This window comes from Suricata suricatta, chromosome 8 (assembly GCF_006229205.1).
Source record: "Suricata suricatta isolate VVHF042 chromosome 8, meerkat_22Aug2017_6uvM2_HiC, whole genome shotgun sequence".
NCBI classification, from domain to species: Eukaryota; Metazoa; Chordata; class Mammalia; order Carnivora; family Herpestidae; genus Suricata; species Suricata suricatta.
In genome coordinates, this window is record NC_043707.1 from 15,665,072 (window position 1) to 15,679,449 (window position 14,378).

General features: G+C 37.2%; 1 protein-coding gene across 1 annotated transcript in view; it reads left to right on the plus strand.

Moving 5' to 3' along the window:
* The window catches only part of LOC115300234 (ATP-binding cassette sub-family A member 3-like), a 123,769-nt gene that overhangs the window by 32,244 nt on the left and 77,147 nt on the right, over nucleotides 1–14,378 (plus strand). The gene's annotated exons all lie outside the window — the stretch shown is intronic.

The window sequence follows — 14,378 nt, forward strand, 5'->3', positions numbered from 1 at the left end:
TTATTTTGTGAGTGTTGAGTTTGCTAAGTTCTTGATAGATTTGGGGTGCTAACCCCTTATCTGATAGGTCGTTTGCCAATATCTTCTCCCATTCCGTTGGTTGCCTTTTAGTTTTGCTGATTGTTTCTTTTGCTGTGCATAAGCTTTTTATTTTGATGAGGTCCCAAAAGTTGATTTTTGCTTTTGTTTCCATTGCCTCCAGAGTTATGTTAAGAAGTTGCTGCAGCCAAGGGCAAAGAGGTTTTTGCCTGCTTTCTCCTTGAGGATTTGATGGCTTCCTGCCTTACATTTAGGTCTTTCATCCACTTTGAGTTTATCCCTTGTGTATGGTGTAAGAAAGTGGTCCAGGTTCATTTTTCTGCCTGTCACTGTCCAGTTTTCCCAGCATCACTTGCTGAAGAGACTGTCTTTATTCCATTGAATATTCTTTGCTGCTTTGTCAAAGATTAGTTGGCCATACATTTGTGGGGCCATTTCTGGGTTCTCTCTTCTGTTCCATTGATCTGAGTGTCTGTTTTTGTGCCAGAACCATACTGTCTTAATGATTACAGCTTTCTAATACATTTTGAAGTTCAGGATAGTGATGCCTCCAGTTTCGGTTTTCTTTTTCAGGATTGCTTCTGCTATTCAAGGTCTTTTCTGGTTCCATACAAATTTTAGGATTGTTTGTTCTAGCTCTGTGAAGAATGCTGGTGTTATTTTGATAGGGATTGCATTGAATATGTAGATTGCTTTGGGTGGTATCTATCAATAATTACTTTAAATGTAAATGGCCTAATTGCTCATAAGCCACGTCAGTCAAAAGACATTGAGTATAAAAATGGATTTTAAAACAACAACAAACAAACCACAAGACCCATCTATAATGCTTCCTACAGGAGATTCACATCAGATCTAAAGATGCATACAGATTGAAAGTGAAGGGATGAAGAAACATTCACCACACAAATGAAAGTGAAAAAAAAAATCCAGGCTAGCAATACTATGTCAGACAAAATAGACTTTAAAACAAAAACTGTAACAAGATAATACATAATGATAAAGGGATCAGTCCAAAAAAAGGATTTAATAGTTGTAAATATCTATGTACCCAACACTGGAATACCTAAATACATAAAACAAATATTAATGGACATAAAGAGTGAAATTGATAATTATACAATATTAGGGGCATTAACACTCATCACATCAATGTATAGATCATCCAGACAGAAAGAACAAGGAAACAATGTCTTTGAAGTATACATTGGACCGGATGGACATAACAAATATATACAGAATAATCCATCCAAAACCAGAATACACATTCTTTTCAAGTTCATATGGAACATTTTCCAGAATAGATTACAATAGATTTATTGAGGCCATAACCTCAAAAAATTTAAGAAGATTGAAACCATACCGTGCATCTTTTCCAATCCACAGTGGTATTAAAACTAGAAATAATTCACAAGAAAAAAACTGGAAAGAACACAAACATGTGGAAACTAAACAACATGATACTAAACAACCAATGAACCAATGAAGCAATCAAAGAAACCAAAAGTAGATGGAGACAAATGAAAACAAAACACAATGGTCCAAAGTCTCTGTGACTCAATGAAAACAGTTCTAAGAGAGAGAGATGTATATAGCAATACAGGCCTACCTCAAGAAGCAAACAAAGAAACAAAAAAATACCCAACAGTCTAACCTTAAGCCTAAAGGAACTATAAAAAGAAAAATAAACAAAACCTAAAGGAAGTAGAAGAAAGGAAATAAAGATCAGAATAGAAATAAATGACAGAGAGACCAAAAAAAAGAAAGAAAAATCAGTGAAACCAAGTACTGTTTCTTTGAAAAGGTAAACAAAGTTAACAAACCCTTAGCCAGACTCATCAGGGAAAAAATAGGACCCATGGAAGTAAAATTGGAAACAAGAGAGAAGCAAAAACTGATACCAGAGAAATACAAAGAATTATAAGATAATATAATACAATACAGCAAATTATATGTTGACAAACTGGACAACCTAGATGAAATGGATAAATTCCTGGAAACATATAATCTTTCAAAATTGAAACAGAGAGAAATAGAAAATCTGAATAGGCTGAATACAAATAATGAAATTGAATCAATAATCAAAAAACTACAAAAAAGAGAAGTCCAGAGCCAAATGGATTCACAAGTAAATTCTATGAGACATTTAAAGAAGAGTTAATGCCTATTTTCTTCAAATGATTCCAGAAAACTTCAGAGAGAGGAAAGCTTCCAAACACTTTCAACAAAGCCACCATTACACTAATACCAAATGAGACAAAGACACCAAAAAAAAAAAAAAAAAGGAAACTACAGGCCAATATCCATGATAAACATATTCAGAAATTCTCAACAAAAAATTATGCATGCAGCAATACATTAAAAAGGTTATTTACCACGATCAGGTGGGATTTTTTCCAGGGATATAAGGATGCTTCAATATCTGCAAATCATTCAGTGTGATACACTATTTTTAAAAAATGAAAGACTAAAGATCATGATTTACTCAATAGATGCAGAAAAAACATTTTGAAAAATTCAATTCTTTTTTATGATAACAGCTCTCAACAAAGTGGGTATAGAGAAAACATAGTTCAACATAATAAAGGCCATATGTGATATACCTGACAGCTAACATCATATACAACAGCAAAAAGCTGAAAGCTTTCCCTCTAAGATCAGGAACAAGACAAGGATGTCCACTGTTATTACTTTTATTCAACTTAGTAAATTCCTACCTGAAGTAATTGGACAAGAAAAAGAAATAAAGCGCATTCACATTGGTAAGTAAGAAGTAAAATTGTCAACTATTTGCAGATAACATGATACTAGAGACACAAAACCCACCAAGGAACTATTACAACCAACAAATGAAATCAGAAAAATTTGCAGGATACAAAGTCAATATACAGAAATTGGTTACATCTCTATACACTAATAATGAATAGCAGGAAGAGAAATGTAAGAAAACCACTCTTGGTTATAAATCAATCAGTGTCATACACATCAATAAAATGAAAGATAAAAATCATATGATCATCTTAATAGATGCCAAAAAAGCATTTGACAAGATTCAACATCAATTCATGATAAAAGCTCTAAATGAAACGAAGTTAGAGGCAACATACCTCAACATAATAAAAGCCATATAGGAAAAACCCACAACATCATTTTCAGTGTGAGAAATGGAGAGATCTCCTTCTATGGTCAGGCAAGGATGCCCCCTCTCACTACTCCTTTTCAACATAGTATTAGAAATTCTAGCCATAGTAGTTAGAAAAGAAAAATAAAAGAAGGCATCCATAATGGTAAAGAAGTTAAACTGTCACTATTTGTGCACAGCATGATACTATACATAGGAAAACCTAAAGATTCCACCAAAAAACTGCAAGAAATAATAAATTCAGTAAAGTGGCAGGATACAAAATTAACACCCAGAAATAGGTAGCATTTTTATACACTAACAACAGAATCACAGAGAAATTTAAAAACACCATGTATAATTGCACCAAAAAGAATAAAATAGCTAGGAACAAACTTAACCAAGGGGGTGAAAGACTTGTATTCTGAAATAATAAAATAACTGATGAAAGAAATTAAAGATGACAAAAACAAATGGAAGGATATTCCATACTCATAGATTGGAAGAATTAATATTGTTAGAATGTCCACATTACCCAAACCAATCTACAGGTTTGATGCAATCCCTATCAAAATGCCAATAGCGTTTTCACAAAACTAGAACAGATAATACTGAAATTTGAATGGAACCACAAAAGAGCCTGAATAGCCAAAGCAATCCTAGGAAAGAACAAAGCTGGAAGTATCAAAATCCCAGATTTCAAGATATACTACAAAGCTGTAGTAATCAAAATTATATGATACTGGCACAAAAATAGATGCAAAAACCAATAGAACAGGATAGAGACACCAGAAATATATCTACACTTATTTGGTTAATTATGATCAAGGGTTCAAGAATATGTAATATGTAATATCTAAAGACAGTCTTTTCAATAAATGGTGCTAGTAAAACTGGTCAGGCTTTTGTAAAAGAAAGAAACTGGACAAATTTCTAAAAACGTATACAAAAATAAACTCAAAATGATTAAAAACTTAAACGTAAGACCTTAGTGCCTGGGTGGCTCAGTCGGTTGAGTGTCCAACTTTGGCTCAGGTCACAGTCTAATGGTTTGTGAGCTCAAGTCCCTTGTCAGGATCTGTGCTGACAGGCTCAGAGCCTGTAGCTTGCTTTGGATTCTATGTCTCCTTCTCTCTGCCCCTCCTCCACTCATTCATTCTCTCTCTATCTCTCTCTCTCAAAAATAAATGTTAAAAAATAAACATGAGACTTGAAACCATAAAAATCCTAGAAGAGGGCAAAAGTAGTGACTTTTCTGACATGAGCCATGGCAACATTTTTCTATACATGTCTTCTGAGGCAAGAGAAACAAAAGCAAAAATAAATTATTGGGACTACACTGGAATAAAAAGTTTTTGAACAACAAAGGAAACCATCAACAAAACAAAACAACCTACTAAATGGGAAAAATATTTGCAAATGATATATCTGATAAGGGGCTATTATCCAAAATATGTAAAGACCTCATACAGCCCAACACCAAGAAAAGAAACAGTCTGATTTAAAAGTGGGCAGAGGACCTGAATAGACATTTTTTTCCCAAAGAAAATGGCCAACAGACACATGAAGAGAAGCTCAACATCACTCATCATCAGGGAAATGCAAATAAAAATCACAATGAGATATCACTGGACACCAGTAAGAATAGCTAAAATAAAAACACAAAAAAACAACAAAGGAGAAAAAGGAACCCTGTGTACTTACTATTGGTGGAAATGTAAATTGGTGCAGGCACTGTGGAAAACAGTATGGAGGTTCCTCAAAAAATTAGAAATAGAATTATCATATGATCCAGTAATTTGACTGTTGGGTTATTACCTCTGGAAAATGAACACACTGACTCAAAAATATATATGTACCCCCATGTTTATTGCAGCATTATTTACCATAACCAAAAAAAGATACAACCTAAGTCTCCATCAATAAATGAATAGATATGAAAAATGTGGTATATATACACATAGACTATTTCACAATCATAAGAAAGTATGAGACTGTGCCATTTGACACAGTGTGGATGAACCTAGAGGGTATTATGCTATGTGAAATAATTCCAACTGAAAAAGACAAATACCGTGTGATTCCAGTCATAAATGGAAGCCAAAAAAGGAATAAACAAAAAGAAGAACCAGAATTATAAATACAGAAGAAAATTGATAGTTCTAGAGGGTAGTGGAGTAGGGGCTTGGGGAAAATAGGTGAAGGAAAGAGGAAAATACAGGCATCCAGTTATGGCATGAGTAAGCCAGGGAAATAAAAAGCAGACCATAAGAAGTATAGTCCTCTTGACTTTGTGATAGTGATATAGTGGAACAGATGGTAACTATGCATGTGGTGAACATACATAATGTATAAATTTGTCAAATCACTAAGTTGTACATCTGAAACTTATGTAAATATATATGTCAACTATGATCAAAACCCAAAATACTGAGAAAACCCTTGTTTTTAGATGGAGAAATATCTAAGATGGTGCCTCAGAATGCCATTCAATGAAACAGTAGGGACAGTAACAACTTAGGGCATTATTTGTCAGGAACAGAAGCCAAAAGTAGAGGATTGTCTCAAATATATTTGTAGGAGTGGCTTTTGTGGCTAAAGTGAGAAAAATTTAAATAAAATTGTACTACAAGAAATACATAAAAGTACCAAAATAGCAAAAAATGAAGAGGCCTTGGACTGCCAAATTTTACAGATAGAAAGCAGGTTGGACAAAACTTGTCTGCAGCCATGGGATGCTTTTCAGGATGAAGGAAGGATGATTGAAAAGTCAGACTCAAGAGAATAGAAAGTGGAGCCAGGAACCTTGGAGAAACATTCTCTGGTCTTGAGTCCTAATCAGAGTACTGCCAATAATCCCAAATAGTAGATTTCAGAATTTCATTTGACTGACTTATACTTCCTGCCTTCCACTTAGTTCACTGGGAGTATCTGTAAGTTAAGTTATGCATATCCCACCAGGCTTTGTTGTGTTTGTGGGGAGAGTGTAAGAGTATAGATACCAGGTCTCTTTGGATCGCAGGTCTTCATATCTAGAATAATTGTACTCTAGAAGGTAATTTCTAGAAACTAGACCACAAGGGGCTCAACCCTAGGCCTGATTTAGGTGGCAAAACCCTGGACTCTGAACTGATGCTATAAAGGTTTGAGACTTTTGTAGCACTGAGAGCAGGTGAAGCTGTTTATATGTGAGAACACAATGAATCATTGGAGTCAGAGAGTGGACCATGGTTTTTGGCAACCTCATCATGGGATGAGAATCTCCAGGGATTCTCACTAATATTCACATTTGTGTACAGTCCTCTCCTGCAATGAATAGGCTGAGCTTGTGACCTGTATAGTACTGGGCAAATGAAGTATGGGACTTTCAAGACTGAATCATAGAAGTCATCATGGCTTTTGCCTTGGTCATAAATTGCTTGCTCTGAAGATAGCCACCACCATATCATTCAAGTTGTTCATATGGACAAGAACTGAGTCTTCCTAAGTCAGTCAGTATTAACTTGAGTAGGCCTGCTTGGAAGTGGATACCCTGCTCTTGGCAGAGTCTTCAGACGACTGTAGTCCAGGTTGTCACTTGATTATAGTCTCAGAAAGACCCTTAGCCAATCTCACCCAGCCAATCTACTACATGACTATGTTTCTGCAGGTGAGCCTAGTCAAAACAATAAGGAGAGGAACATGAGCATCACTGATAATGGCAAGCAGTAGGAGATACCTTAACAGATATAGACACACTGGTAGCAGTGGAGGTAACATGACTCCAGCATAATAGAGGATAGGTGGTGACACAGGCAGGAACAGTCTTTCCTAATAAAGTAACAAGTATGAAATGGCAGTCTGGGACACCTGATCCACAAATGATGATTAACAGAATGCAACTCCCTTGAGGCAAAACAGGACAGCCAATGAAGATATTGACAACCTGTGCTACCAGAAGAAATAAAAGTTGGATTATCAGGAGCTAAGACAGGCACCTGATATAAATTCATGGTCTTCTCCACAGTTTCCAGTATTCAGAGCTTACACTCAATTGACCGAAAGAAGATCTGGATTGGATAGGAAGAAATGCTCTGCAGCACCACAGCAAATGTACATGATAATGATTGCCCAAGTCCTTCAAAGGGACTTATAGCAATTTACTTGGGTAACTGTACTTGGAGATCCAAAGTACCATCATGGTCCTATTGTTAGAGCGAGGCTATGTACAGGATAGGTAATAAATGTAATCCTAGCTCTTGATGACTTACAATAGGTACATGGGGGACCATAGAATCACATAGTGAGGATTTCTGTGGTTGCCAAATGTATAATTAGAAATGGCATACCTGGTAGCGGGTGTAACCCTCATCTTAACTCTGGCTTCTGGGGCAGAGCTACCCTACTTGGAAACCCAAGTGGACTCCTTTGAAACTGCCTACCTCCACTGTCCAGGATGGTAAATCAAAGGCAATATCACATTCTTGGGAAAGTGGCAGAGATGAAAGCAGCAGGAATTGTAGTTCCTTTAACTCCATTTAACTCTCCACTCTCGTCCTTACAAACCTGCAAAATGACAGTAAATCTGTCACAGATTTAAACAAATAGTTCACCTATTAGCCACTTTTATGTCAGTTGTGGTAACTTTGCCTTGTGGTAGGAGATTAACACAGCCTAAGAACATGATATAGGGCCACTGATTTGGCAAATTCATTTTTCCAGTACCATCAAAATGGGGATCAGAGATTTTTTTATTCATTTGAAATGGACAACAATAGTATATCTTAATTTGTCCAGGAGAACTCCTCAGCTCTTTGCCCTAATCTCAAAGAACCTGGATTAGCTATACATTTTGCAAAGCATCACTCTGGTCCACTATATTGATGACTGGACCAGATAAGCAAGAAATGGCAAGTATGTTGGAGGCCTTGGTAAGACATATGTATTGTGAGGAGGGGACAGATAAAGTCTGTAAAGACTCAGGGACTCACTACATCAGTAAAAAATTTTAGGAGTTAGTTATCTGGTATCTGCCAATATTCCTTTCCAAAGTAAAGGATAATTTAGTGTACTTTATACTTCCCACCATGAAAAAGGAAAATAATTCCTGTTGGCCACTTCAGGTTTTGAAGCCAACATATTCTATACCTGAGAATACTATTTTTACCCCTATACCAAGTGACACAAAAATCTGCCAACTTTGAGTAGAGTCCAGAGCAGGAAAGGACACTGCAGCAGGTCCAGCCTGTAGTAGAAGCAATTCTCCTGCTTGGTGATCCCAACCTAATAGACTTTACAGTATTAGTGGTGTCATGCTGGGAAGTGTATCATGTTGATTTTATGGTGAACCTCAATGGGAGAATAACATTGCAGACATCTAGAGTTCTGTATCAAAACCGTGCCATCAACAATTGAAGCAGAGAATTACGTTTTTCAAAAACATTTCCTGGCACACTGTTGGGTCTTGATAGAGATGAAGTAACTGATTACAGGACACCTAGTAACTGTGTCTGGAAGTGGCCATCACGAGCTGGGTTCCATCATGAGCTGGAACCATCATATCAGTAGGGACAGGCAACTACCCATCATAAGATGGTTCAAAGATTGAACATGAGCAAAATCAGTGGATGTCAGCAAGCTCTGTGAGCAGGGAATCTAAATCTTCATGTAATCCATGATTGTCAGTTGAGTGCTTCTCCCTCAGCTCACACATATGACTATACAGAGTTCTTATTTTAACCAGTTCCCACAGGAAGAAAAAGTTCTGAGTTTGCCTCACAGGTAACTCAGCTTGGTACATGGGTGAGGTTCATAAATGATTAGCTGCTGCACTAGAGCCCTGATAGGAATAACCTTGACAGCCAAAAGGAGAGGAAATCCTCCCCAAAGACAATGCTTCAAGCTCTTCTCCTCGTTCTCCCCCTTGTGTCACTGAATTGATCCAAGACTACTGAACTGGGCAGTGATTAATGATCTGGCAAATTAGGGGCTTATAGTGAGAAATACTGGAAGATTAGGGACAAGAAATGCTAGGGTAGAGGCACATGGATAGAACTATAAGAATGAGAACAAAGTGGGAAGATATTTATAATTCATGTTAATCCATTAGAGACTACATATCATGGAAGAAAGTACTAAATAACCATGTAGACAAATTGACTCAGGTGACATTTGGTAGCCTCTGCCATCAGTGATCATACTGGTGGTACAGGAATAGACATCTATAGTGGCAGGAGTATAAGAAATACTAAAATATGGGCCCTCACTATAGTTAATCTAGCTATTCTTTTTGCCACATGTCTAGCATGTCCTCAACAAAAATCACTTCCGAGGACCATTCCACAAGGAGATTAGATATCTGCTTGGTGCCTAGATGAGCACATTGGACCTCTTTCACACTGAAAGGCACTTCATCTCATCTTATAGGAATCAACACTTACTCTAGGCATATGTTTGCCTATAGAGCCTGAGGCAAGATAATATCCCAGAGCTTATTGATTGATTGGTCCACCAGTATGGATTCCACATATAGTCACATCAAAGAATCCTACTTTCCAGCAAAGGAGGTACAGTAATGAGCTCACAACACTGGGATGTGCTGGTCTATACATATATCCATGGCTCTCATCTGAAGGGAATGATGAAATAGCCTGCTAAAGACATATTTGAGGCAACCATGTAAAGATGGTAACTTGCACAAATGACTCACCATCCTTCAGGATGCAGTATTCATACTAAACCAAAGACCATTATGTGGTGCTTTGTCCCCAACAGGTAAGAGACATAGTTAGAAACTAATGGGTAGAAGCAGAAGTGGTCTTAGTTACTTGTAGTCCTAGTGATCCACTTGGGCACTTGGTGCTTCCTGTCATTCCAACCATGGCCTGTGGAGATCATGATCCCCAAAAGGAAGATGAACCAAGAGATTCTTTGAACTATAAACTGGTTAATGCCAAGCCACTTTGAGCCTTTTATGCCAAGAGACCAACAAACAAGAAGAGGAATCATATTTCTGGCAAAGGGTGATTGATTCTAATCACCAGGAAGTAGAGTTGTTAGCTATTACATAGTGAGAATAAGGAAGAGTACATTTGGCACTCACATGGTCCCCTTATATGTCTTTATAGTCTCCTAGCCAATTTGGTAGTAAATGGAAAAATGTAACAGTTATGGCCTGAGGAGTGCATAGTAATTTCAGGAAGAATACCTCGATCAACACCACATAAGATTATCAGCAGTGCTAGCCAAATATGGGAGTAATCTAGAATGGATAGTAAATCATGAAGATAATCTCAGCTGCAGTGTTAAGGCCAGGGGCAGGGATCCCACTTACATTTTTCATATAAGTTCCTCCAGGAAAAGTTTCACTGGAGTCCTGAAGGAGCTGCTACCAGACTTGGTGAAGAAAGAGAATTCAATGCAAGGAATGAACTGGATATTATACTGCACTGCCCAGATGCCACCCTCTGAGATGAAAAGCTGTGGAAAAGAATGTCTTTGTCACTGACAGCTTCAGCTGACACCTTGTTCGGAATATCTTTGGCAATGAAAGCCACCTCAACCAAGCTCTTGTTCCTTGCCTTGGAGTAACCTAAATCCAATGACTATTCAGTGAGGGGGCATGAAGACCGTATCTCTCAACTTGGGATAACTTTAAATAGTCATTCTAGCCTAACAGCTCTTCATGGGGTCACCTGAGGCCTTAGAGCTGCTGAACTGTATTTTCTCTTCATCCTCTGTTCAGTCGTTTTTCCAGTCTTGTCTCCTACAGGTTTTGATTGTAGGAGCACTCTTTAATAAGCTTCCTACATTTTAATCTTCTAATCAAGAGTGTTTCCTGAGAACCCAGTTTGTAACAGTGACATTAAAGCTGAGACCAGAATGATGAGAATGGGACAGATAGTTAAAAAAAAAAAAAACTAGGTGCAGATAATTCAAACAGACAGAAAATGCAAAACCCTGAGATGGAAAGGATCTTCATCTCATCCCTGAGATGAGATTTAGGTTGGAGTGAAGAAAACAAGGAGGAAGAATGACATGAAATGAATTTGGCAATATAGTCATAATACAAATCATGTAGGGGACCTTGAAAGTCACGATAAAGCTTGGATTCCATTTTTTAAATATTGGACAATAATTATGGGCCTTTGTTATTTTTTTCTCCAAGTTTTTATATAAATTCCAGTTAGCTAACATACAATGTAATATTAGTTTCAGGTGTAGAATTCAGTGACTCATCACTTAACATACAACACCCGATGCTCATTACAAGTGCCCTCCTTAATGCCCATCACCTATTTAACCTATCGCCCACCTACCTTCCCTCTGTTCTCTGTAGTTAAGAGTCTGTTTCTTGGTTTGCCTTTCTTTTCCCCCCCACATATTCATATGTTCCTTAAATTCCACATATGAGTGAAATCATATGGAGATAGAAGTGTAGAGATTCAGAACAGACAGTAAAACCTTGGCTTTGAAGCATAATTCATTTTGGAAACATGCTTGTAATCCAAAGCACTTGTATATCAAGGTGAATTTCCCCTTAAGAGATAATGGAAACTCAGATAATTTTGTTCCACAACCCAAAAATACTCATGTAAAAATGATTACAGTACTGTAATATAATACAAAATACACAGAAAAATAAATTAACCTGCAGTTACCTTTGAAAACCTTCATGCTGGTGGGAGGGAGACAAGAGAGGAGGGTTATTGTGTAGGACAATTTTCACTATCACTAATTATCACTGCTGTCTGTTGGCTCAATGGAATCTTTTTCTTTTCATGCAGCTTTAACAAGGGACCTATCCAATGACACTTGTTTTTGCCTCCTTTTGAGGATTTTGTGGAAAGGTGACGTTGCATTGTCATTAAACAGATTCATCATTCACATTGCTACACCCTTGTTCAGGTGATGCTTTTCTACAAAATTTTGCAGTGTTTCCCACATTTTACACATCTCCCTAATCTCATTTAAAGTGAGGGAATTCTCCACCTTTTTCTCCTCCTCCTCTGCAGACAGGAAGCAGATGTAGACTTCTTATAAAATCTTGTAATTTCAGCCACTCTCATACCTCATTTGTACTTCTTGATGATTTTGTTCTTAACTTCCACTGTAATCATCTCCTCCTTCTTACTGCCTTTCTTTTCAACCTTTTTCTACATGGGGCCATTGTATACACTTGCACAGATGTTGACTATAGTACAGTATTCATAAACTCTTGTCATTTACTGTATTTAATGTAACTGGGAGTAAGGTAGCAGGATAAAGTATCTATATCTACAGGCAGCCAGACCTAGAATGAAGCAAAGCATCCCTAAGCTTACTCTTGTATGATAAAGCAAAGGACTGTCTATACATGCTTTGAAGTGACAAAAAATACACTAGTGCCCATTGCGGGCGCCTTCCAACGTCCTGAAAAAAAATCACTGATTTCTGCCAGACACTGTAGCCTGAGATTGAGCATCCGAGCATGGGAGATGATCACCCACAATCCCACATAGAGAGAGAGAGAGCAAGAGAGAGAGGGAGAGGGAGAGAGAAAAGCACCATTGGCTCAGTTGTGATCAATGTTTGGCATCATGTACCACTCGTATTGCAAGACATCTCTCATTTATCAAGTTAAAATTTATTGGAAATGTTTGCTCATCTTGCAGAACATTCGCAGAACAAGTTACTCACAAAGCAATGTTTTACTATATATGGAGTAGAGCTAAAAATATTTGCTTTCTGGTTGGTTGTGAAATTGAAGGAAAAGGAGGAAGCTAATATAGTTGTTGGTTTTGTGCCTTGAACAATGGGTGGTTGTTGGAACAATGTATGGATATTAAAGATATTGGGGGAGAATTTGAAGCTTGCTTGGTTAAAGTGAAAGTTTGAAAAAGATACAAAAATACAGATTTGAAGGGGTATATGCGCCCTGATATTTATAGCAGCATTAGCAGTAATAACCAAACTATGGAAAGAGCCCAGATGTCCACTGACTGATGAATGGATAAAGAAAGAAGTGGTGCTGGTGGTGATCTGATGACAAAAAAAGTCCTAAAATTAAGGGAATGTATTAAAGTTCTGGATCTCCACATCATATCTGATCTTAGTGAGTTTGGGTTTTTTTTTTTCTTTTGTGTTTGTTTGTTTGTTTGTTTTCATTTTTTATCCATTATGATTCTTGTACTTGTCCTGTTTGGGAAAATGTTCATGAGATTTTCTTAAATATGGTTTTGACTTTGTCCAAATGTAAGAACTTTTGTAATAAGAATGCATCATAAACTTCAAAATGTCGACAACCAGAGGTTAAAAAAAATACATAAAACCTTGTTTCAAAATGAAAAAAAAGAAAAGAAGATGTGGTGTGTGTACAGACACACACACACACACACACACACACATACACTGGAATATTACTCAGCCATTAAATGAATGAAACCTTGACATTTGCAACAGCGTAGATGGAGCTAGGGTGTGTTATGCTAAGAAAAATAAGTCAGATAAAGACAAAAGCCATATGGTTTCACTCATGTGGAATTTAGGAAACAACAGATATGAACATATGGGAAGGGGTAAAAAAGAGAAGAAAGCAACATAAGAGACTCTTAAGGATAGAGAACAAACTGAGGGTTGATGGAGGTGGATGGGGGTGGGCTAAATGGGTGATGGGTATTAAGGGGCACGCCTAGGGAAAAGACTTCTATTGCCATTTGGAGTAAAAGAGAAATCGCCTTTTTTTGTTACACAGGATGTTTTGCGTTATTCGCCATCTGTTCGTTACATTGGAAGGAATATATGTTTGAGGTCTGAGTGAGATGGGTTTGAATCCCAGCTCTTTGGTTTAGATATTGTTTCAAGTGTTTTCACTTCATTTTCATTAAAATCTTAACCAAAATCCTTTTACTAGTTTCATAGTCCCTGTGTTTTTTCAAGATAAGCAAATGTTTATATGTCATCTCTCCTTGAAGGCATCTATCTTTTCTTAAGTTTAGGGCTAATTGGTTGCCTGGAAATGTCACTTCTTTTTTTTTTTTTTTTTTTTGAAGGTATCTTAATTTTATTTATTTTTTTTCCATAATATTTTATTGTCAAATTGTTTTCCATACAACACCCAGTGCTCTTCCCCTCAAGTGCCCTCCACCATCACCACCACCTGTCTTCCCCCCTCCCCCCTCCCCCCCAACCCTCAGTTCATTCTCAGCTTTCAATAGTCTCTCAAGTTCTGCATCCCTCTCTCTCCCCAACTCTCTCTCCC